General features: G+C 41.3%; 1 protein-coding gene across 3 annotated transcripts in view; it reads left to right on the top strand.

The window, feature by feature from the left end:
• Fam107b (family with sequence similarity 107 member B) overlaps positions 1 to 25,218 on the top strand; it is a 206,771-nt gene that overhangs the window by 115,197 nt on the left and 66,356 nt on the right. The window contains exon 1 of one of the 3 annotated variants that reach the window (XM_028764897.1): positions 20,412 to 20,565. The exons of 1 other annotated variant lie outside the window; for it this stretch is intronic. The gene's annotated coding sequence lies outside the window, so the exon portion shown is untranslated. Of the gene's footprint in view, positions 1 to 20,411; positions 20,566 to 20,921; positions 21,036 to 25,218 lie in introns of those variants that run through there. One more of the 3 variants, XM_028764898.1, reaches the window with a different exon arrangement.

Here is a 25,218-nt window from a genome sequence, read left to right on the forward strand (position 1 = left end):
AAGTACTTGTCAAGGACGTGGACCATAAGGTAGTATTCTGGTGGTGATTCAGGAAAGGAGTGCTGGTAAACCCCCAAAAGACTGCAATGCTGGCCCGCTGAAGAGGTGTTTGAGTGGTATCCAGGCAGGGCATGAGGAAATCATTGAGATTTGTGCATGAGAAGGAAGTATGGAAGACTTAGGAGACCATTATATTGTCCTGGAAAATCATGTCTATGGATCTAGGAAGGAATAAAACAATAGAAAGAGGGCTGTGGCTCTTTTTGTGTTGGCTTTATGGTCATGGTTTTGTTGGCTCCAAAAATATAAAAATAGCAATAAAATCTCTGTAGTTTGAGCATCCCAAACAGACCAGATTTTGTTATAATTCACATAAGCCAAACAATAGCATCTGAAGGCTCTATGCCAGTGTCCCCTTTTTAGATGTTATGTTTAATAAATTTAATATGTTAATATTCCACTGCTCTTAAAGAGAATTACTTTGAAATCATAGCTTTAAAATTTGAGCTCAATATATCTTCTGAAATACATTATTTTAATTCTTTCTTGTTGAGATATTTGTGAGCAGTGAGTATTTGTGGGTAGTTCCCCACTTTGCTAATGATTACTGTGGTAGTTATTATGATTCAGCTATTTTTTTTTTACTTATAATTCTGTTTCTGTGGTTTAATTTTCTAATAGGACAGAGGGAAGGCTAATAGTAAATAGTAATAGTAACAGTAACAGTAATAGTAACAGTAATAGTAAATGCTACAAACAAATGTTAGTATTGCAGATGGGACAGAAAGGACTTACTTTGGAAGACAATGTTAAAGTATATTATATTGATTATTGTCCTGAGATTCAACATTCAGAATATAAAATTCTTCAGCTAAGGCAGCTTTTCCTGCCCAGTGCTTATAGAAGGAGATTAAACTCCATCAAAGTGTTTTTTTCTTTTCTTTCTTTCTTTTTCTGGAAGATAATTTTGTAATTATATTTATATACAGAAGACTTAACAGTGTATGTTTAACCCAGTTTAGTGGCAAGTTCTTTAGCGTTTGCCTTTTCCAGCTTGGCATTGTGAGCCACAAACTTAGGATCTAGGACGTTGCCTCCCCAGTGGCGGTGGATCTCATTGTATCTGTCATTGTAATTGGTCCTAATAGCTTCCACCAGCTTATCCAGAGCACCCTTGTCTTCTGAGTTAACCTGTGTGAAGGCAACAATGGTGCACATTTTCTGGCGGACCAGACACCCCAGCCTGGCCTTTCCCTCGATGATGCAGTAGGACATCCCTATCTTTTGACACAGGGCAGGCAGGGAAGCCACCAGCTAGAGGCAAGCATGAACTCAATGGGGTCTACATCATGGGCAGTCACCACCAGCTGAGCCTTCTTGTTCTCCACCAAGGTTGTGACTGTATTGACTCCTGCTTGGAGGACAAGTGGTCTCTTAGTTGGAATGTCCCCTTTGCCAGGGGCTTTCTTCTTAGCATGAGCCAGTAGCCTTTGCTTCTTCTCTTGCTTTGTCTCTGGCCTATACTTGTGGGCAAGCTTAAGCAGCTGGGTAGCTGTTTGCCTGTCCAGGGCCTGGTGAACTGGTTAATGGCAGGAGGTACTTTGAGCCTCTTAAAGAGGATGGCTCTTTGCCACTGCAGCCTTATGTAGTGGGACCACTTGACGAAGCGCGTTAGATCTCTTTTGTGCTGGATGTTCTGCTCAATGCCAAAGTTCTTGTGCCTTTTCTCGAACAAAGGATTGATCACCTTTTTGGCCTCCTGTTTCTTCACAACTATGATGGAGGCTGGGGCCACCTTCTTTCCCCTTGGCTTTCTTTTCTTTCAGCATCTTGCTTGGCTGGAGGAGAGAGCCATCAAAGTGATTTATCATGTTGAAAACAGTTCATTTACTATGTAATCTCAAAGAAGGCATAGTTCACGTCTCCGGTGCAAACAAAGATTGTACTTTTATGACTTATATGTTTTTTTAAAAATATTAGTACTGATATTAAAGAATAAATTTAAAAATCATAACTTTTTAAAAATGTATTTTATTATATTTCATAACATGCTAATAAACATTCAGAAATTATTTTTATGCTCTTCACTGATAACTGGTCACAGTTACAGATTTAAACTCCTTTAAATATTGTAGAAAACCCTACTAAGGCTTGTAATATAAAGCTAACATAGATAATATATTCATATATATTTATGTACAAAATCTTAGATTCTCCTAAGATAGCCAGGAGCTGGAAAGAACCCAGATGTCCTTCAACTGAGGAATGGATTCAAAAAATGTGGTATATTTACACAATGGAGTATTACTCAGCTATTAAAAACAATGAATTCGAGAGGTTCCTAGGTAAATGGATGGAACTAGAAATTATCATCCTGAGTGAAGTAAGCCAATCACAAAAGAACACACATGGTATTCACTCACTGATTATTGGATATTAGCCCAGAACCTTGAAATGCCCAAGACGCAACTCACAGGCCACATGAAGCTCATAAAAAAGGAAGACCAAGTGGGGGTGATTCAGTTCTTCTTAGAAGGAGCAACAAAATACTCAAGGGAGCAAATATGGAGACAAAGTGAGGGATAGAAACTGAAGGAGGGGCTATTTGAAGACCTTTCCACCTGAGTATCCATCCCATGTGCAGTCACCAAAGGTAGATGCTGATGTGAAAGTCAGGAAGTGCATGCCGATAAGGGCCTGATATGGATGTCTCCTCAGAGGCCTTCAAGAGTCTGACATATTCAGAGGCAGATGCTCACAACTAGCCATTGAACTGACCATGAGGTTCTTAATGGAGGAGTTAGAGTGAGGACCGAAGGAGCTGAAAGGGTTTGTGGCACCATGAGGAGAGCAACAATACCAACCAACCACAGCTCCCAGGGTCCTAACCACCAGCCTGGGAGCACTTATGGAGGGATCCAGGGTTTCAGCTGAATATGTAAGAGTGGAGGGCCCTTGCCGGGCACAGGTGGAAGAAGAGATCCTTGACCTCATGAAGGCTGGACGCCCCAGGGGGTGGGAATTTTGAGGGTGGGGAAGTGGGAGTGTGGGGGGGGTAGGTGGGGGTTACATCCACGGAGAAGAAGGAGGAGGGGTAAGGGGATGAGGGGTTCCCGGGTGGGTGGGGGATGGGGGTAAAGGGATAACATATGAAATGTAAATAAAATATCCAATAAAAAAAAAAGAAAATCAGCTTTACTATGTCAGCTTAGAAACACGAGTATAAATTTATTAATCATGGCAAATTATTTAGGATAATACAAATACTAAAAATATAACACATAAAATACTCCGTATATTAACATATAAAATATTAGTAGTATGATTTTTATTTACTGAATCATATTTGTACTTAATTCTAATTTTTCTTGAGATTAAAGTACATATACACAGGGAAAGGAATTTTGTTTTTAAAGAGGAATTAAAAAATAGAGATAAAAATGTCAGACACATTAACTAGACTTACGGTTTGTTCTTAGCTCTGCCCGGTGTTTATTTCATATATTTTGCAGTTGATTACAGAGAAACAGGAGATCTTTATGTGCTCTTGGTGAGTTAACTTCATCACTAAGAAATGACTTTTGAAATGGAATAATGAATATGCTCGGGGTACATTATATGCATTATAAAAATATTAAAAAGCCATTATTTTGTTTAATTAATACACACTGATTAAAAAAAACAAACGAATATACATATAAAGCAAGGAAGCAATTATAGAATCCTATCTCCATTCTTTTATCTCCTGAGAAGTGTGGAGATACTTTTTCAGGAAATATGAGCCTCCCATCCTAAGTACAGTAAGATACACTTTGCATAGGCCGAGTTGCACATAAACTGAAGAGACATGAAGAGCTACCTCCCAACAGCGTCTCACCTGTAGACTTTTCTGTTGGTCCTTTGAGTAGCAATGGCTTACATCAAATTGGTCCAGACTCCAGAGTGATGTCCCAGGTCTTCTGAATTCATTCTCTTTCTTTATTTTTTTTTTAAAGCTTATTTATTTTTATCTTATGTGTATGCGTGTGTGACTGCATGTATGTATGTGCACTGTGTGTATTGTGGATGCCTATTAAGGTCAGAAATGTATGTGAGGCCCCCTAAACCTGGAATGAAAGATGGTTGTATGCTGCCATATGGGTGCTGGAAACCAAACCAGGTCCTTTGCAAGAGCGACAAATGCTCTTAACCATTGGGACATTCTCTACCCTCCCTACACTCTTGTTCTTTGTCATGGCTGTCAACTGTGTCCTCTGACGATTAGGGCTAGTGGTATCATGTGACTTTTATCAAAATCGTCTCCCTTTTTGCTTAATTCTCTAAATGGATTCAATCTACTTAATGTTAGCTTCTATTCTGAGTTCTTTCTCCATTCTTTCTATGGAGACATGAGCTGGTATTTTAATTGCTATTTGCACGACATCTGTTATCTTCTGCATGACTCCTTCACAGTCTAACGTTAAACAGACTGGGATATGTAAATAACAGGAATGTGACTAAGGGATTCTTTGGTAGAATGGCATGGCAATGTTTTAAGAATTAATACCATTCATTTGGGAAAGTTTCCTTTTTAATCATTTCACCATAATTTACACTCTGCAGTTCAAGTCATGACAATTTACCTAAATTGCCTGTGTGGCAATTGGTACCTGGAAGAAACCAGGCCCACCAGTGTCTGTCTTGTAAATGTCTTGGCTCACTTTCAGGCCTTCCTTGGATCTAGTTAGGAGCATCCTGTCAAGGGAGAGAGGTTGATGAAAACAGGGACCATGGCCAAAGGGTTCAGAAGAAAATCAGGTTTTTAGACAGAGTTTATAGGGGTAGGAAAATGGCTTAGTGAGTAAACCTGGTAGGCACTGACCTGTTGACCTGAGTTTGGTTCCCTGGAGCTGACCTGAAAGGCCAGATGCAGAGTCATACCTCTGCAATCCCAGCATTCCAGATGGTGAGATGGGTCAGAAGTGGAATGTGGTATAAACAGATCACACAGGCACAGATTAGAAGCGAACTCTGAGGCTACCTGCCCTGTGACCTTTTCAATGCAAGGATCAAAGACCTTTGCTGAGATGCACAGCATCTTACAGGATACTCAAAGCCACACAATGTTCCATCTCTAATACCACAAAGTCAGAGTTTGTGAAAACTGAGATTGAAGACTGTAGAAGCCAGATAAGGAAGGCATTGGAAAATGCAGCCTTTGACACCTACATGCCAAGATTCCAAGCTCCAGACCTAGACAATTGCACAGTACAATGGAAACCTCCCCATTGCTGTTCAAATACAAAGCAGCATTGTTTCTCTAATGAATTGTATATTGAAAACACGAGGGGAAGAGTCTCAGCTCCATTCATGCTCCAAGAAGAGTCTTGTGTAAATCCAAGTCCACCCAGGGGCTGGCAGTGGACAGCAGTGACCAGCCGTGACCAGCAGTGACCAGCCCTCCACAATATCAACATGACAGGTGGCTTTTCTCCACTCCCCAGCCTTGCCAGCTTCCAAACAATCACTGCCTTAATCGTCTCGATTGTACCTTGAAGGGAGCCAGTGTCCCGAGGGGCTCCCTTAGCCTGAATGAGGGAGGAAGATAGACTGGCTTTGATGTTTAGCTGTATGTTTTCTAATGATGGATGCAAGAGCTCAGATTCCATTCAGATTTCACGTTTTAAGTCTTCATTACTCAGCAGCTTTGTTGAAATTAGCTGTTCATTTATCTGGGAGCAGCTGCATGCAGGATTGCATGGTTGGGCTGGTTATGTCACAGAGTGAGTCTGAGAGGAAGCACTTTTGACTATTTATTTAATTCAATTATTCCTTGGTGGCACACCCTCCCCTCCCTTCTAAGCCATGGCACTGGATTCTATAACCACTAGAATGTCCCCATAAAAGAGATCAAGAAATCTGACCTGACTTGTAAAACGCAGCTCAGCTCTAATGTGAGACAAATCCGCTCTGTCTCTTCTGCCTGATTCCGCTCACACGCGACATTAATGCCTATTTTGGCCCAGCATGTCACAGCTGCAAAGCAGGGCTGTTCCCTCCTGTTCTGTTCTTATGAGCTCCCTGCAGAGTCTGCCAGAAGACTCATATTCTTGACTGGCAGGCCCTGGTGGCTGGAACAGTTCTGAAATAAGTCATTACAGTGCTGGGCCAAGGAAGACTTTCTGGCTGCCCTGGGGAACTGTCTGGGACTAGATGATGCTTCATCTAAGGATCAGAGAAAAAAAACTAAAGATGGTCTTGAGACAAGGCATTGATTTAGTGTCATGTTGGGAAATTGGCGGGGCTCAGAGGGGACACACACAGACAGATAGACACAAAGAAACAGATCAGACAGACATATACACACACACATGCAAACACACAGACAAACACAGAGACGCACACACAAACACACACAGACACAAAGAGACAGATACACAGATAGACAAACACACACACACACACATGCACACAAATAGATTGAAAGGATTATTGATTGTCACGAATATAGCTCTCTCTCTCTCTCTCTCTCTCTCTCTCTCTCTCTCTCTCTCTCTCTGTGTGTGTGTGTGTGTGTGTGTGTGTACATGTGCAGGCTCACATGCATGGGGCCTAGGTGGAAGTGAAATGCCAGCTTGCAGGCATTAGTTCTCTCACTTCACCATGTAGCGTCTGGGGTGGAACTCAGCTCATCAGGCTTGGCAGCCATCTAATTAGCTTTCACCTTCTTTGTGAGGCGGGGTCTCTCCCTATACCGGGAGTCCACTGACACAATTGGCTAGCCAGCAAACTCCAGGGATCCTCTTTATCTCCCCAGCTCTGCAATTACTGACATACACCCCCAACCTGGCTTTTTGTATTCGTGCTGGAGATCTCACACTTCCTTGACAGGCGCTTTTCCAACTGAGCTGTCTTCCCAGCCTGCATTTTTTACTCTTAAATATTGGTCAGTATAAATAAGCTTTGGTATATGTATGTTTCTGTTTATCCAATCTCTATATTATTTAGTCAACAGTTCCAGCCACCTCTTTATCTTTATTTCCATGTTTGGTGGCTGCTCATTTAATTTTACCACATTTGTCTTAAGCATGGCTTACTATACCAAAATGCAGGATCCTACTTTGGTATGTTCATGCTCTCTGGGAATTGACTGTCAAGTTCTTTTGACTTTGAGATATAAAAGTGTAGTAGCCTCAACAACAGCCCCATGAGAACTGGCTATCTCATTGTTCCGGGTAAGACTTTCAGCCAGCTATGCAGCAGCCTCTACACTTCTTCCATTATCTGGTAGATTTCCTGGACTTATTATTATCATTATTGTGGTCACTCGATTGTTCTCACTGTTTGTAGAATACTTTCTATACTCCAGTGGCTTTTGAATGGACCTCCACGTGTTTCCTGAATGGGCCTCCTGCCTCCCACACCTGTCACTCTTTTGTCCGTTATCACTAGGAACTCTTTGAGGATGGGTATTGAAGCTGTTGAAACAAGTAACTGGTAATTCATAAAGCTCCATTACTTGGAAGAGTTCTATGTCAGTTGGCAAGATCATTGAAAACAGCATCATCTTTGGAGACATATGTAGTATTTACATTGGAAAAATGATCTTGACATTTTGTTGAGTATTGGGAGAATTAAGGAAAAAGGACTGTCATATGTACCAGAGCCTTACTGGGAGACAGTTTGTGTGAAGCCACGCTCTGTCCTTGTCCTTTATATATTTGTAGGTTTTGGTGACCATTTCCACACCACAGTGTTTATTATCCTTTAGATGTCTGTCTTTTCTAATGATTTTTAAATTGAAAATAGATATGTTCCTAGAATATATCCCAATTACAGTTTCCCCTTTGGCTATTCCTCTGGGCTCACCTCCCATTTGCCCTTCCATATGGACCCTCGCCCTTTCTGTCTCTCCTTAAAAAACAGAGCGACATCTAAGGCATAATAATAAAATAAGATAAAAATATAATGATAGAACAAAAGCAAACAAAAAGGAATTGAACAGAACCAATAATCAGAAGAGAAAAAGTCCAAGAAAGGGCCCAGAACAAATATAGATGCAAAGACTTGTGTGCACACTCAGGAATCCCATAAAAACACACAATTTGAAGTTATAATATATGTATAGCCATAGGGTAAAATAAATAAATAAGATAAAATCAAAAGGAAGGAGAGAAGGAAGGGAGAGCCCTGGAGTGGCATTATGGGACAGGAACCTCATAAGATGGCGGTGAGTTCATTTTCAGTTCGTCATCTACTGCTGGGCTTGCAGCCTATGCTTAAGAGTAGTTTGCTTCCCATGAGATTCCCTTAGAAAAAACTAAATTTTCACTTGCAAGTGGTTGCACTAGAGATAGCTTCTGGGCTAGTTATAGGGGCATGAATCCACTTCTCTTTCTGCTCTAGGACCCCATCTTGTGCAGACCCATGTAGGCCTGTGTATGCTGCCCCAGTCTCTGTGAGTTCATATGTATGTAGATCCTGTTGATTCAGAGGGCCTTGTTTCCTAGGTGTCCCCCATCCCCTCTGGCTCTGACATTCTCTATGCCTCCTTTTCTGTAGGGTTTCCTGAGCCCTGAGGGGAGGGATTTCATGGACACAGCACATTTAGGGCTGAAGATTCTGAGGTCTTTCCTGGCATATTGTCTGGCTGTGGGTCTCTGTGTTTGCGCAATTATTGTTTTTTGATTTTTCAAAAACCATGTGCATGTGGTAGGCCAGGGGAGTTATGTACCCATGAGCACAAGTACCCTTGGAGGCCAGAAGATTGTATCAGAGCCCCAGGGGCTAGAATTACAGGCATTTGTGAGATGCCTGAAAAAAAACAAAAAGTAAAAACAAAAAAATGAAGATGAGTTGCTTAAGACAAGTCACTGCCAAATTAGATGTGGACAAGAGAAATCGGGTCAGACAATAAAGAAGTGAGATTCAAAAAAGTTTCAATGGCTCTTCCATTTTTCCCCCATTGTTTTTCCCTCTGTGTGTCTGTCTTTCTCTGTCTTTCTCTCTGTATGTGTGTGTGTGTTTGTATGTGGGGGTGGCAGAGTGCTTGTTCATGCCGTGATATGCATGTAGCGGTCAGGGAGCAAACTTTGGTGTTAGTCTCCAGTCACCTACCTTGTTCCTGTTTGACACAGAGTCTCCGTTTGCCAAGCCAGGTGTCTCCCGAGAGAGAATTCTTTGGGAATTCTGGAATTCTGTCTTCTATTGCAGCACAAGGGCGCTGTGGTCACAGATGCACACACAATCAGGCTTTTGTGTGAGTTCTGGGGGTTTGAACTCATGCCCTTGTGCAGACCTGGCAAGTGCTTTCCCCCTGAGCCATCTCCCTAGATTCTCTATCCATAGTCTTGTTCTCTTTTTAAAGAAGCATAGTATAAGCCTGGAGAGATGGCTCAGTGGTTAAGAGCACTGACTGCTCTTCTAGAGGTCCTGAGTTCAATTCCCAGCAACCAAGGGGGCTCACAACCCTCTGTAATGGGATCCTATGCCCTCTTCTGGTTTGTCTGCAAAGGGCTACAGTGTACTACTCATATAAAAATAAATAAATAAATAAATAAATAAATAAATAAATCTAAAAGAAAGATAGAAACATAGTGTAAATGTTTTGTAGCTGATGAACTTGAGGTGATAGTTCAGCAAGAAAGAATACAGAGAACCCATCAAGAAGGTTTATGCTTCAAACAAAACCTTGAGATGACAGTCAAATGACCTGGGAAATAGAAACCCAATATAAGTTTAAGTTAAATTGTTTAAAGCATTTACTATGTTTATAAAGTTCTCATCTCTGATCAACCAGCCTGTGCCAAAATAGTCACATTAAGGGTTTTTAGCAGTCTAGAATGCATTCTTTACTTAGTGTGCTTCTTACACAGGATTGTTATTGCAAAGCTTTCCCCGACTCCCCTCTCCCATCTGTGTTATGAATCCCCGGCTGTTTACCCACTGTGGCACTTCATGACATCATAACTGCTTGCAACATTGTCTGTCTCTTCTAGAAGTCTCTGAGCTAGGGGAGGACAGTGACCCATTTCAAATCTCCATATTCTTAAGTCATGAAATCCTGCTTAGTCCCAGTGTGAACACACAAATGTTTATTGAGTCAGTGATGAAAGATAGACTTTTTTAAATGTGTTGGTGGAAAACCATGCTAAAATGGCAGGTGTCTTACTTTACAGGGAGATAAAGGCTTTTCTGTCAAGGGCTGTACTCTGTCATTAGCCGAGGAATCAAGACCTAGGAACCATAGTGTATTTGGATTGATTTAGTCAAGTATTCACTGTTGTAGTATATCTACTCTGGCTGCAGGATGGTCGTATGGCCTTTTCCACCCTGAAGACCTTTTCCTTCTGTGTCTTTCAGTCTGTGTGCCATCTATCTCCTGTTTCCAGGAGCTAAGGCTTATTGAGCGAGGCTTGTCCCTCTCCTGATTGTCTGGGGAAGTCTCAAATAATCAGTCTAGGTTTGTGCTCTGTTCCTTCCTGAACCTCAAATCAACAGATGCTTCTAGTTTGGGAACCTCCGGGTGTTCTTTAGACCAAGTATCCCATTTCCTTTAATAGACTCATAGCACAGCTAAGGTAAGCATTAACTCCCCGTTCTGTCTTTTATTTTCTTCAGTCTTTGGTCTTAACTCTTTAATCAAATGCTTTGCTTTAATTGCCCTTGTCCCTCCGGCATTTGGTTTTGTCTAGCCCACAGAACGCTCCATTTTACCTAAGTTTAAAAAAGCAGACCACAGGAGGAAGTATTTCATTCAATAGGATCACAAGAGACTGAACATTCCAGATCCGAGGCCAAATAGTGTGTAGTAGAAATCAGTTGCCAATAGTGAAAATACAATTCAGTAGAATCACAAATGGAATCTAATATGTACAGTAACTTAGTGTGTGCTTTCAAAGAGTCCAAATAGAGCCAAATGTCATTGCTCTTACTGACTGAAGGCGTGGTCCTTCTCCTTGAGTCCCATGAGAAGAATCCCAAACAGAAAACTAAGGAACAAAGTTATCTTTGTTACAAATGGCATGTGTGTCTATACAAACACTTCCCAAAAGTCTATCACAAAATCTACTAGAACAAGTAGTATGAATCTGCCAAGTTTATAAGACATAAGTGCACTCTATAGAAAGAAATACAGATCTGCTGAAGACAGGATCTTGCAACCCAGGCTGGATTTAAACTTGCTCTGTAGCCCAGATTGGCCTGAACTCAATCCTTTTGCCTCAGCATCCTTGGTGCTGGGATTAGAGAAATGTACTACTACTCTAGCTAGTTTTTAAATACTCTAGCATGAAAAAAATGGAAATTGAAAAGCTAAAAATGGGTTATTTATAATAGCATTAAACCCAAGAAATACTTAGGAATAAGGTTAACAAAGTGTGTGTAAGGTTTGTATGCCCAAAGTGGAAAAATACAGAAGAAGACCAACTACATGGAAAGATACCAGAACTGGGAATGTAGCTTAGTTGGAAGGGTGCTTGCTTTTTACATTGTATGAGGCCCTGGGTTCAATCCCCAGGACTAGATAAAATGGATGTGGTGATGCATGCTTGATGTATCAGCACTTGGGAGGTGGAGGAAGGAAGAATTCAAGGTCATATTTTATTATACAGTGAGTTTAGGGCCAGCCTGGGGGTCAGGCTTGTCTTAGAGAGGAGGAGGAAAAAAACAAAGCAAAAAGCAAAACAAAGCAAAAAACAAAACAAAACAAAACCCATGTTTCCAAATGAGAAACTAGTGTTATAATGCTAGTTGATGTCAGTTTCTCCATAACAACCTACAGATTTAATTAAAATCCAGCAAATAGTGCTGGGCATTTGGAGGCAGAGACAGGCAGGTCTCTGATTCCAGGCCAGCCTGTTTGACATAATGAGCTCCATCCGGGACAGTCAGAGCTGCATAGTGAGAATTTGTCCCAAACAAGCAAACAATCAACAGATTCTTGGAAAACCAAACATGTAAATCTAGAATGTGTATGAACGACAGGGGAACTTGGGCAACAAAAACAACTTCTGAACAACAGAAGTGGACATGGCCTGATTTCATAGCGTTTAATTCAGCAAGGCAAAGTTCACTGTGGTATCAATGAGAGGACAGCTGATAGACAGAAGGAACAGAGCAGAGAGGCCTGGAAGCGCACCTGCACTTGCACAATTGATTGATGTATAATCAGATAATCATTGTGCAGGGCACTTTTAATAAATGAAGCCACGTCAACCGAGTGACTGTACAATGAAAGAAAGGAACAGCAATAGGGGGACACCATGTCGAGCACCATATGAACGTGTAAAAATATTCGAACACTAGGAGAAAACACAAGAGGAAGTATTTGGAATACTGATTTGGGCCAATTTGTTTTCATAGAGGACACAAAACAGTAACAACAACAACAACAACAAAGGACTCACAGCACTTCAAACTTAAAGGTTTATTTTTCTTCAAAAGAAAATAAAAAAATAGTTTTTAAAAAGTCGCAGATGAGAAGAAAATACTTTTCAAACATGCATAGAGTGGTTTTTGGTGCTCACACTGTAATCTTAGCACTTGGGAGGCTAGACAGGAGGGTGATCCTGAACTTAACCAGCACAAGATATAGAGTAAAGCTGTCTCAAATAAGTAAGTAAGTAAGTAAGTAAGTAAGTAAGTAAGTAAAATCCATCAAGGAAGTAAAAACAAAGAAACCAACAAGCAATGACCCTTTAATAATCTTAACAAATAAAGTATAGTTTATTTATTTTTAAGATTTTATTGTTAAGATTTGTTCAGACTGGGGCAGGAGGATTGAGAGGCCAGTCTAGGCAACATAGTGAAACCCTGTCTCAAAAGAAAAAGCAAAGGGAAGAAAAGAAAAGGAAGAGAAGAGGAAACCAACAAACAAACAAACAATCACCTGTTACAACTCACTTTGAAAGCACACAGCCAAAAACAGTGGTTAAAAGAATTTCTCAGACTCTTCACTATGGGTTAGTTTAGAAATCAAGTGAGTTCACAAAAAAATATGTTCAATATCATAATATATTAGGGAAATGAAAAGTACTATATACCACCAAAAATTGTAAAACTCAAAACCACTGGTAATATAGAAATCTATAACCCAGATCCTTTATGCCCTTCTGGTGGGAATCTATACACTGGTACTTTTGAAAAGCAACTTGATGTTTTTTGTCAAGCAAAGCATGATACATACATACTAACACATATTAGAAAAGTAGGCAGCCTCCAAAATTTACAGATAACTATTCTTTCCACTCTTTTGTAACTTCTACAAATTTGCAAGTCTTGACACCTTGTCTTGTAGATAGATCATTCTAGTTCTGTATTCATTGTCACATGACTTATTCTCCTTATGGGGTAGTCTTTGTGTCTTTCTTCCTCTAGGAAAATAGCTCAGTATCTACTGTGCAGGTCTGATGAGCCAAGTTTGATCCTTAGCCTCTACCTGAAAAGCTGGGTATAGTGGTCCACATTAGTTATTCCAGCACTGAGAGGCAGAGACAGGAAGATCCCTGGGTATTCTTGGCCAAGCCAATCTAGCAGAATCAACAGCTGCAGTGAAAGCCCCATCAAGAGACTCTTTCTCAAAAACCAGGGTGGACAGATCCTGAGGAATGACACCTGAGGTTGTTTTGTGACCTCCATATGCACACCATACACATGTGCCATTGCATGTGCGCACACACACCACTATTGCCTCCATGAGCACCACCTATGGTACTAAGTCCCATTGTATTCCAGAATAACCTTATCTTAATCGATGAATGTACGATGGCTGCATTTCCAAATAAGGAAGTCTCAGTCTCAGGTGCTGGGAGGTAGCACTCAACACAATGTTTGGAAGACTCATTCTTCCTTCAGTGTTGTGAAAACTGAAGCCATGGCTCAGGAGGTAAAGCACCTGCAGTGCAAACACGAGGAGCTGAGTTTGTAAGCCTCAGAAACCACGAGAAAAGTTACATGGCAGTGCATGCCTGCAATCCCAGCACTGGGGGAATGAGGCAGAGATGGATAGATTCCTGAATCTCATTGGCAGCTAGCTTAGCTAAATAAATACTCATTCACGTTCAGTGAGATGTCCTGTCTCAAAAAAATAGACAGACAGCAATCAAGAAAGGATATCCTATGTCTACCTCTGACCTCCACATGCGTGTGCACATACACTGAGAAGCACTCACACATGTGCACACACCTATCCTAACAAGCACATGTACCATACATATACAACATAGGCCCTCATACATATACACATGCACACACATATGTATACACACATTCACATGACATATATGAGATGCTTATAGCACCTCAACAAGTCCTGAAGTATTAACCATAAATGGATAAATTGTGGTATGTCCATTCACTGGACTACCTCTTGGCAATCAAGGCAAGAGCTACAGATACATCAAAGAACATGAATATAGGACCCAAGATTCTTCACAATCCAAGGGATGAATGGATCCCCAATCCATTATCATAAACACTTCTAATCCAGCGACTTGAAGTTTGCATGGAGATTGTTGGATGAATTAGGAAACCAAGTGAAAACCCAGGGGACACCTCGGGAAACCCCAACAAGCCTGGACTTTCGCTTCTGGTGACAGGGCTGTGATCTTTCTAAGGTGCAACTCTTAAGACTGGGGCTTGCAGAAACTCTCAAATCCAAACAGCAACGATGCTCCCACTCCTGTCCATGTCTGTTTAGGCTATTGCCATGCTACCCACCTGATCCTTCCCTATTTGTTTCTTCTCTTCCTATCACCCTTTCTTGGACAGGCTGTGTCCTGCCTTCACTCATAGGACAGCTTGTGCTTGGTTTTCTCCAGTTTGTCTTAACTCACAGTTTCCCTTTTATAGTCAAATATAACATCATTACTTCCATGCTTCCTCAAGTCTAAGAAGTGATCAATTGTGGAAATTTGATACATCATACTTTCAAATGAAAAAAAAAATGAAAAAAAAAGCAAACAATTTTATACTCTCCTATTCAATTGATGCCTGTCTAGGTTAGCTTTAACTGTTAACAAGGACTATCTAGTGTATGTATTTCAGTTGTGGAATTGACTCCATCTGATTGGCCTGTGGGTATGTCTGTGGGAAATTGTCTTGATTTTGTTAAATGATGTAAGAGGGCCCAACCCATTTTTGTTTGGTGGCACCAGTCCCTAGGCAGATGGTCCTGAATCATCTAAGAAAGCTAGCTGAGTACAAGTCTACCTGCTGGGCAGTAAGCAGCTCTTCCACGGTCCCTGCTGCATTGCTTTGGCTGTGAATTGAGTTCCTTGGTTGGAGGTGATATAGACGTGGCATAGCAAACAGGCCTGCCTGCACGTACCTGCCTTAACCTCCCGCAGTGACAGTCCAGGACTTGGCATCATAAGCCAAATACTTTTTTCCCTTTTTTCCCCTCAAAGTTGTTTCTGTTCAGGGTATTTGTCACACCAACAGAAATGAAGGCAGAAAAATGTAATTATTTAATTTATTTCACCCTCTTTGTGTGTACTGAGCATGATAAAAGGTTGCATGCAGTTCATACAATTATACACCATATTCCTCCTCACACCTTGTGGCCCTCCACATATTTCCTCCCCCTCCCCCTCATCCTTTTTGTTCCCCTGGACAGTTTTTGCTTCTACTTTCACAGCATCTGAACATGTACGGATTTATGCATCTGTATGCTATCTAGGAATATCAGTGGGTTTTGACTTTCGTCCACTTACGTGGACGTCTCCCACGTGGGCTGTCTCCCATGTGGCTTGGTCTCTCAAGCACAAGGCCTGGACTCACCCATATTTGTAGCTTCAGGGTTGTTCTCCAAGGATTTAAACCCATGAAAGTCCCAGCTTCGAGTGTACAGCAACTGCACTCTTTGTGAATACTGGTATCTTGGGGATCTTGGTGTGCAACAATGGCTGGGAGGGACAGAGCAAGAATCTCTCAACGGAAAGCTTGCTTCCTTAGTCTTTAGTGCACAGTTTAACAAGTCCATGACCTTCACACACACACAGCCTTAAAATACACTGTCTTTCTTCCAGCCCATTTCCTTTTCCTTTCCTGCCTCTTCATTTCCTTCTCTTCCCTCCCACTCCAAACAGGCCTGTGGTTAACACTTCCTGCCTGTTTTTCTTCTCATATTGTCCTGTCCTGTCTTGCCCCATTTCTTCTCTTCCTCTCCATGTCTTTTCCACCCTTCCGATCCCTTATTTTTAATCTTTTCCACACCCACTATTTTTACTGCTTTTTATAAGGGATCCAAGCGTATCTGTCACTACATCTTCTCTCACTCAATGAAAGTTTGTGTTTTCCAGTAAGCCAAAGAAGTCTGCCTGGAACTTGCCAGGAATATGCCAACTGGGTCTCTCCACTTTGTAATACCAGGCCTACCTAGGCGGAGGGACAATACCTTCTATCAGCATCTTGGTGGAGCTCCAGCTCATGCATATTAATTTCCTGCATCATTAACAGTCCCCTGGGTTTATTGCATGTCATGGGGGAGGCATTGAGAATAGTAGAAAATTCAGTTAGAACAACGGCCTTTCTCTTTTCATTTGCTGTTAGCGATTTGGACATAGATGCTTCCAGCAGCTCTGTGGAGTGGATCGGGTTCTTTCTGGTATTTATAAAACTGACCCTGAGAACAACAGGGCTGGTAAGTGTGTGGGGAACACTAAGTTCAGCTTTATCAAGTTCCCAGTGAAATGCTCAGTTCTGCTATCCACAGCAGATCATAACCATGATTTAAAAATTGTGTAGGCTGACGAGATGGCTTAGCAGGTAGTGGTAATTGCTGTCAGGCCCAGAGATCTGAGTTCCATCCCCAGGACCCACATCATGGAATGCTGATCCTCATGGGATGTTCTCTGACCTTTATATTTGTGTCATGGCACATGTGCTAGTGCCTGCAATTAAATAAACAAATATAGTTTTGAAAATCATAAGAAAACCTAGAAGTAAAAGTAAATAAAATTTAAGAAGCAAAATAAAATAAATTACATTTTCAGTGCTCTTATTCAATGCAACAGGGAATTAATCTATATTAGAATCTGTTATATGTTACTCTAAAAATTTGAAAGAATAAACTACTAAGTTAAGTTATATTAGTTTATATAATTGAGAAATAATATAGTGGTATTTATTTTTTCTTAATCTAATCTGGCCTTGAACTGTCTATAAATACAAGGTTGACCTTGAACTCTTGATTTTCCTGCCTTTGCCTTCCAAGTGCTGGGATTATAGGTGTGAGCTACCCTGTTCCACTTATAATTGTACATTTAAAAAATATATTTTTATTTTAAAATTATGTATATGTTTGTGTGTCTCTGTGTGCCTATACTCATGTGAGTATAAGTTCCCGCAGAGGCCAGAGGTATCACACATCCCTGGAGTTACAGATGGTTGTGAGCCATCTGACATGGGTGCTGGGAACTGAACTTGGTTCTTTTGCAGAAGCAGTATGTGCTCTTTACCACTAAGGCATCTCTCCAGTCCCCAGTGATATCTTAAATTCTTCCATCATATTGACTTTTTTGTTTAGTTTTTGGTGCCAAGGACTGAACCCAGGGCTTCCTGCATCCTAACCACATGCCTCGATCCAACCTTGACCACTATGTTCTCTGTCTCCATCTATGGGGTGTTACGACTATTCAGTAAATGTCTGTTTAGCTTCTAATATGGAGTTCTGATTGTTGAGGAAATTTAAACATTAAGTCTCATCTACTTTCAAAGTTTGCAAGCTAACTAAGGCAAAATTCATGAGAATAACTGAGCCACCAACCAGGCAGCATACATGAGCTGGTCCACGGCCCCCAACATATATACAGCAGAGGGCTGCCTGGTCTGGCCTCAGTGGGAGAAGGGGTACCTAATCCTTGAGAGACTTGAAGCCTAGGGATAAAAGTAACAAAAAATTAAATAAATAAACCTTACAATATAGGAGCTAAGTGTGATGACACAGACCTCTAATCTCAGCACTCAGGAGGCAGAGACAGGTGGATCTCTGTGGGTTAGAGGCCAGCCTGGTCTACAAAGTGAGTCCCAGACAGTCAGAGCTATCACATAAAGAAACCTTGTCTCAAAAAAAATAGGACATATATTAAATTTATTAGCTTCATGAGTGTGGACACTGAACTTTTTATGATTTTTGCTATTATTGTATATGTATGTCTCTGTGTGATTTGTGTGGGCTGGAGTACATGCCATAGGACATGTGTGAAGATGAGAGGACAACATGACCGACTCAGTTCTCTCCTCCTGCCGCTATGTGGGGTAAGCGGATGGGACTCAGGTGGCCAGATTGTGTGACGAGTGCCTTTACTTGCTAAGCTGCTTTGACAGGCTTGCTCCTATACTTTTTAATTGACATAATTCTCTCCTCAAATCTAGCTTACTCATTTTCACACAGAATCACTTAAAAAGCCAGTAAGGAATCATTAACATCAACTCCTTAGGACAACAGTTAATGAAGAAACCAGCTCCATCTGTTTTGGGCAGTGTTGGGCATCAACCCTGGGGACTCAAAGATACAAGTCAAGGTGTCAAGCACTGAGTCCTTCTCCAGCAGAAGTGTCCTTTCTTAAAGAAGCAACTTTGAAATCATTAAACATTAATTGTTGATTGATCACATGCATGCGTGTGTTTTGTGTGTGTGTTTTATCTTTATGTGTCCATGAGCATGAAGTCAGAGAACAAGATATTAGAGTTGGTTTTCTCTTTCCTTGTTTTGAGACTGAGTCTGTCTGCTACTATGCAGATAGATACTCCATCCAGTCTAGCTAACCATTTGTCTCCAGCCGATTCTCCTGTCACTAGTGTGTATGACTTGTAGCTGAGTTCTGGGGATGAAACTCATGTCTCTAGACTAGAATGGCAAGAGCTTTTACCCACTGAGCCTCTCATGGTACTTTGATTTTAATGAAAGAAAAGCCAGTAGTCTGGCTCAGAGGAACTGGGGAAGCAGTGCTTTCCTTGATTGGGCTAGCATGTGACTGCCTTGCAAGCTGGCCTGAGGAATTGTATATAACATACTGTACATATTCCAGAAGCAACGGGAAGAAAGGCAGGTGGAGTGGATAACCCTCCATGAAGGATGCATCTGTCTCCCAGGCAGAGTTTCTGCAAGAGAGGAAACTATGAGACCTGTGTAGAGAAAACAGTAACTTGGTGTGGTTGCCTGAGGAGACTCTGGCCTGTGATAGGAAAGTTTTGTCTTGAAGTTTGTGTGGCAGAGAGACCATCTAGGGTATCTTCGATAAACAAGTTCTAGGGCAAGAAGGGAAATCACACAGATAAGCCATCTCTTAAAGGCTCTCTCAGAAAGTTGAGAATAAACAAATTTTAGTGACACACAAATTTGATCCTAGCACTTGGGAAGCAGAGACAGGCAGAGCTCAGTGAGTTCTAGGCCAGCCTGGTCTATTGAACAAATTCCAGGACAGCCAGGGCTACATAGAGAAACCAACAACAATCAACCAAGCAACAACAATCAACCAACCAAACAACAACCACACCAATGGAAGTTGTTTTTCCGCAGTGCTAGGTTCTTCTGGTTCTGTGAGTGAACTGTAGTTGCTGACTTGTTTATTGAAAGTTTATAGACGTCTCCAGGTTTCCTGCTTCACCGTGGGCATGTGCAGGCAAGTTCTATTTCTCTACTTCATGTCAATTTCCAGACCAAAGGAGTCGGAATATTTCTGTGTTCCCTCTCCTGGCTTTGAGTATCTGTAGCTGTTTCCTCCCTTTTCATTTCTATTTCTTTTAAAAAAACTTGTTCCCTTTCTGTGGAGTTTTTCCACATCTTGAAAAAAGAGACCTTGTCTCTTGCCATCTTGTGTCTGCCTCTCTGTCTCTCATTATTTTGGACAGAAATTTATCAAGTCTCCTGGTCCCTCACAGAACTAGACAGTGCCTATGATAGCTTACCATTTCTTTCTGTGAATTCGTCTATGAATGGTGTCGGAGATGGATAACAAATGGCTTAACAGTTGTGAGGAAACTTGAGCTGCGTAAAGCAGGTGTGCATCCCTGTGGCCTGCAGTGACTTTCAGCTGTTTATGTAGAGGAGGGAGGTCATGGGACAGGCTGTAAGCTGAGGACAGGGCAGCGTGTCTCTAGCACCGATGACAAATGTCTGGGATGAACCTGTGTGAGTGACCCTGGATTAGACTCTGGCTATTATCACCCCTTCTAATTTGTGTTCCTCCTAACATGATCCAGTGAATGTGGACATTAGTTACAGCTCTGTTTCATTTATAGTTGGTTGGAGCAGACAGGAGAATGTTATCAGTGGGAAAGGACTTTAAAAATCCAGTAATCATTAGCAGTTTAAATGTGGGAGACACGCTTCTGGAAGCAGAGTTAATAAGAAAACCTTCTCTGGCAAGATTTCACATTCTCTGTAGTTTGGACTTTGCTAGTAAACTTCAAGTAGACCGAACAGCTTTGCTCCCCAACCAAGTCCGATGGCAACACGGCTACTGTGGAACGTTTTGTATATATGAGGAGACACTTACTGGGTCTGGAGGAAAACCAAGGACTCAGTGGGTTAAATACCAAGTCACCTGGCGGCAGAGCTGAAACCAGAGAAAACAGATCTCTGTAAGTTTGTTCATCTATTTATCTATCTGTCTATTTATTTATATGTATGCATATGTATGTGTGCACCATGTGTGTGCAGGTGCTGTTGGAGACTAGAAGAGGGAGTCCGATCCCCTGGAGCTGGAGTTACAGGCAGTCGTGAGCGCGCAATGACAGTGCGAGTGTTGTTTGCTGAGTGTGCGAGCGAACACTCCTAACAGCTGAGCCCATAGCTCCTGACTGAACTCATCTCCTTCGTCCTGGTCTAGCTTCCATTTCCTCACTCCATGGACTTGCTTGATTGTATCAAACCCGAGGTGGATGACTAAAGAAGGCAATGGGCTAGTTATTACCTATCCAGACATCCTGAGGGATATTCCTGCCGATGGAAATGTATTTACAACAAATGGCATGAGGAAGAAAAAACAAACTGGAACAGATCGTAGAAACTCTTCAGTAGACTATGATCTGAGCGTCTTCGTGCTAGTCAGGTAAAGCAGGAATTACAGGGGTGAGCGTCACCGTTCAGATGGAGAAACAGCTCAATTACCTGTTAGCCTCTACTGTTAGCTCTTAATGTTTTTGAGATGATGAGCAGTTAAGCACCCCCCCACACACACACACACTTTTTTTTAAAATAGATTTTTCATTTTAAACACACAGGAAGACCTCAGGAAATCCTTCTTTTCTGGTTTTAGATTCATGTAAAGAAAAAGATGTGAAACTCAGATCTTTGCACCATTTGGTAATTGTTTATGTGGCTGACAGCTGTTTCTCTTGATTCTTTGTGATAGCTACAAATCAGAACCAGGATTTTACACAACCCTCTTGCTTTTAAAACTCCAAGCAGTATAGAACACGTGTCTTCTAAAAAGGAAATTAAATGTTTTAAGAAATAGGTAGAGTAAATTTTTTGAAATTAGTTCTTTGGCTCCCTAGAAACCATGATGTTTTCAGTCAGCTTACGGGATGTAGCTCAGGCAGGGAGTTTGTGAGGTGCTCTGTAGTGGGTGGGTCTTACTGGGAGAATATCTATTTTTGTTATCATGTCATTAGCCATTAGCATATTTTACATAGTTAATGAAATGTTTCTATTCCTTTGCTCATAAGTACTCACAAAAGAGATTGCTTAATGTACTGTTATAATATCTGGCATACAGGATATAAGCCAATTCATCTATGCCATTTCATCCCTTCTGAATTAGTTACTTGTTTTCTTGTTGTGACAAAGCACCCAATAAAAGTAACTGAGGTAAGGAAGGGCTTATTTGGGCTCTCAGTCAGATCATACAATCCATCATGATGGGGAAGGCATGCAGCAGGAGCCTGGGGCAGCCCCTGCATCCAGAGTCAGGAATCAGAGAGCGATCATCATCACTTTTCAGCTGGTTTACTTCTTTTTACTCGGTCCAGGACCCCTGCCATAGAATGGTAACACCCACATCTGGGATGGATCCTCCTACCTCAGTTAATCTAACCTAGAAAATCCCTCACTTTAGAAGGCATGGGTCCACTGTCTTTGCATAACAAGCCACAGAACTTTTCACAAAATATTCCACAAGTGAGTTCTATAAATGAAGTCCCAGGGTGATAGACTATTGGGTTACAGTTATATAATAACTGTGTCAAACAGGCAATCAAAATAAGCAGAACATAATGTATTCACATCACTCTGCTGTTTAAGTGATAAAATTAGGGTGAAATATTCTTAACTTTGTGTTTCTTTTCCCATTTTTCAATATTGAGGTCACCAGGGCTCAGTGAACACTAACTCATGTCCAACTATGGAGTCTGGATGACTGAACAGAAATATATCTAACCAATTATCACCACCACAAGCATTCTGAGTCTACTTGGCTTTCTGGTCTCCTTGAGTAACTGCTGAACTATGTGTGGGAGACTTCCTCAGGACTCCCTTCTTTGTTTGACCTTGAGTTCTTTACTTAAAGTAGAACATTTTATGTTATTTATTTATTTTATGTGCATGCATGCCAGGATGTGCCTGCGGGGGTCAAAGGACAACTTGTTCGTTCCATCCACCATTTGGGTTCTAAGGATCAAACTTAGGTTGTCAGGCTTGGCAGCAAACACCTTTACCTACCAACCCAACTTGCTGATCCAAGTTCTAGAAATTCTATACTAGAGAATGTCTGTCTGGCTCTGTACCCATCTACCAATGTGAATAATTGTGTGGATGGAAGTCTAAAGTATCCCCTAAGACTGCCAGCCTATAGAGCACCCATATCTTTCTCCATTTCTTCTACCATAAACTGTTGTGTATTAGTCAGTTTTGCATTACCATAATGGAATCTCTTAGACGGGACAAGTTTATAAAAAAAAGTTTTATTTGCTTCAGAGGTTTATCAGCTAGAAGTTCAGAATTGATTGGGCTCAGTTTGATTTCTGTCAGAACTAATGCTAACTAAATGTCATCAAAACCTGGGCTATGTGTGGGAGGAAGAGATCACACCTTGAAACAGTAAGTCACAGAGGCTGAACTCACAGAATCTCTTCTGAAGGCAGGCTCCCAGTGACCTAAGGACCTCCCCTGAGGCTCTACCTCTTAGTGGTCCACAGCCTCCCACTGCTACACTCTCAGCACATGAGCTTTTTGGGAAGACACAGCTCAAATCATTTTCAAACCATTTCATCTTGTGATGGGAGTTTGAAGCTTCAGGGAAGGCCTCATATTGATTGGTTGTAAGACACAGAGATGATCTGACCTTTCACTAGAGACTGAAATGGAAGTCACTGATTACACGTACTGAAGAATTTTGCAAGTCACCACTAGCTTAGTGATGGAAAGGGCCATGCATTGAAGCCTGTGGGCCGATCTGAGAAGCTTTGAATGACTCCCATTTGACAACCAGCAAAAATCAAAACAAAAACAAAAAATCCAAACAACAGCAGCAACAACAACAACAACAAAACACCAAGAACTTTAGTGTAACAACCACAGGCAGGATATTATGCCATCAATCTGAATGAGCTTAGAAGAAGACCTTAGGTTCCATGACTGGGTGGGTATGGAGGGTGGCCATATACCCTGTTAATATTTTTAATTATCTTTGGATTTTTTTTTAGCAGAGAAACTAGCCAGGCTGGATCTGGACTGAGGGATATATGAGTGGTATTCTAAACTACTTAGTCTCCAGTACTTTGCTTTACAATTTTGGTATTTAACATGCCACAGAATGAACTTTAGATATCTCCTGGCTTACAACGCAATCAGCCGTAGCGTATGTCCTGTCTAGTCTTTCTTCTTTAGCTCCTTTCTCATTATTATTAAATAAGAAACAAATATATAGAAATTTAATATTCTTGTTGGTCTATCAGTTTAGGACATAAGACCAGCAATAAATTAACCAGCTTATCTTATGGGTTTACTGTACTGCAAATGATTTTGGGCTGTTTATTAATTACAATACATATCTGGAGACTCTTTCCCTCCACTGTCGTGTTTACTAGTTTTTGTCAAGTTGACATAAACTAGAGTCCCCTGGGAAGAGCGATCTTCACTTGAGGAATTTCCTCCATCAGATTGCTACACAAAGACAGCTATAGCTAGAGAAGCGCTTGGAATTGCTATGTATTCCAAAGTAGTGTGGGAGGAAAGACTCTGTCACCAGAGATGAGTTAGAGGACTGCTGAGGACCTAGTGAACAGGGTCAGAAGTGTCCAAGCTGACAGTGTTAGTCAGTTTCTGGCCTTCAAGGCTACTCTGGACAAGCCAATTGCTGGCTGATCTCCAAAGACAGAGCCAAACAGAGGCTACACAGAACAGGATCGAGGCATCTTAGCTAAGCCATGTGTATGCTGTCTCAGCACTCTGAGAAAATTACTCAACTTTTTAAGACACTAGGTTCTGACATAATTGTTATAATGTATTAGGTAATGAATGTTGACATTGGAATGCGATATGGATAGAAATCGTGGCTTCTACATAGGATTTCAAAATGAAAACTGTATTTGTACACATGCAAGGATTAATTTCTTTTAGGGCACAGCTATGCTCACTTTGTCTCTTCAGAGTCCCCCGGGATGATGGTTAGGATACAAAGTATGGGTTGCAAGATGATGCATAAAGACAATGACCATAAAGGAGGACAAAGCCCAGCATGTCTCAATCCAAACTGATTCTGCTCTACTTTATGCCCTCAAACGCTCATTTCGTCTTTATTTAGTTTTCTTTGGGAATCAATTTGAGGTTTCTCCCTCTCATCACAGTAAAAGACAAATTCCAAGTTCACAAGTGACCTTATGATTGAGTGCTAAGTTGAAGGTGACTGCGTACGTTTCCCAGTAATGAGAGATTATAGGATCTGTCACCATGGTGGGCTAGGTGACTCAGAATACACTGGATAAGAGTTTTCCTCTTGTGCTTTGTTTGGTGATAGCCAGTCTACCAAGGCCTCCCATGCCCTGATAAAAAATTGAGTCAGCCAGGAATGAAAGTCTAAGCATAGCTCAATATGTTCCTGTGTCCTTGGTTTCCCTGACATTCCCAGGGACATATTGATGTTCAGACCCATCTTGGGGTGTGGAACCCCCATGGAGTGGGTACCCTAGGATGTCCCGCTGTTCTCAGAAGTCCCAGGTTCGCCTGTGCAAAAAGCACTGATCACGCACTAACTAACTAACTAACTAACTAACTAACTAACTGTGGGGGAGGCG

This window comes from Grammomys surdaster, unplaced genomic scaffold (assembly GCF_004785775.1).
Source record: "Grammomys surdaster isolate TR1022 unplaced genomic scaffold, NIH_TR_1.0 146, whole genome shotgun sequence".
NCBI lineage: Eukaryota > Metazoa > Chordata > Mammalia > Rodentia > Muridae > Grammomys > Grammomys surdaster.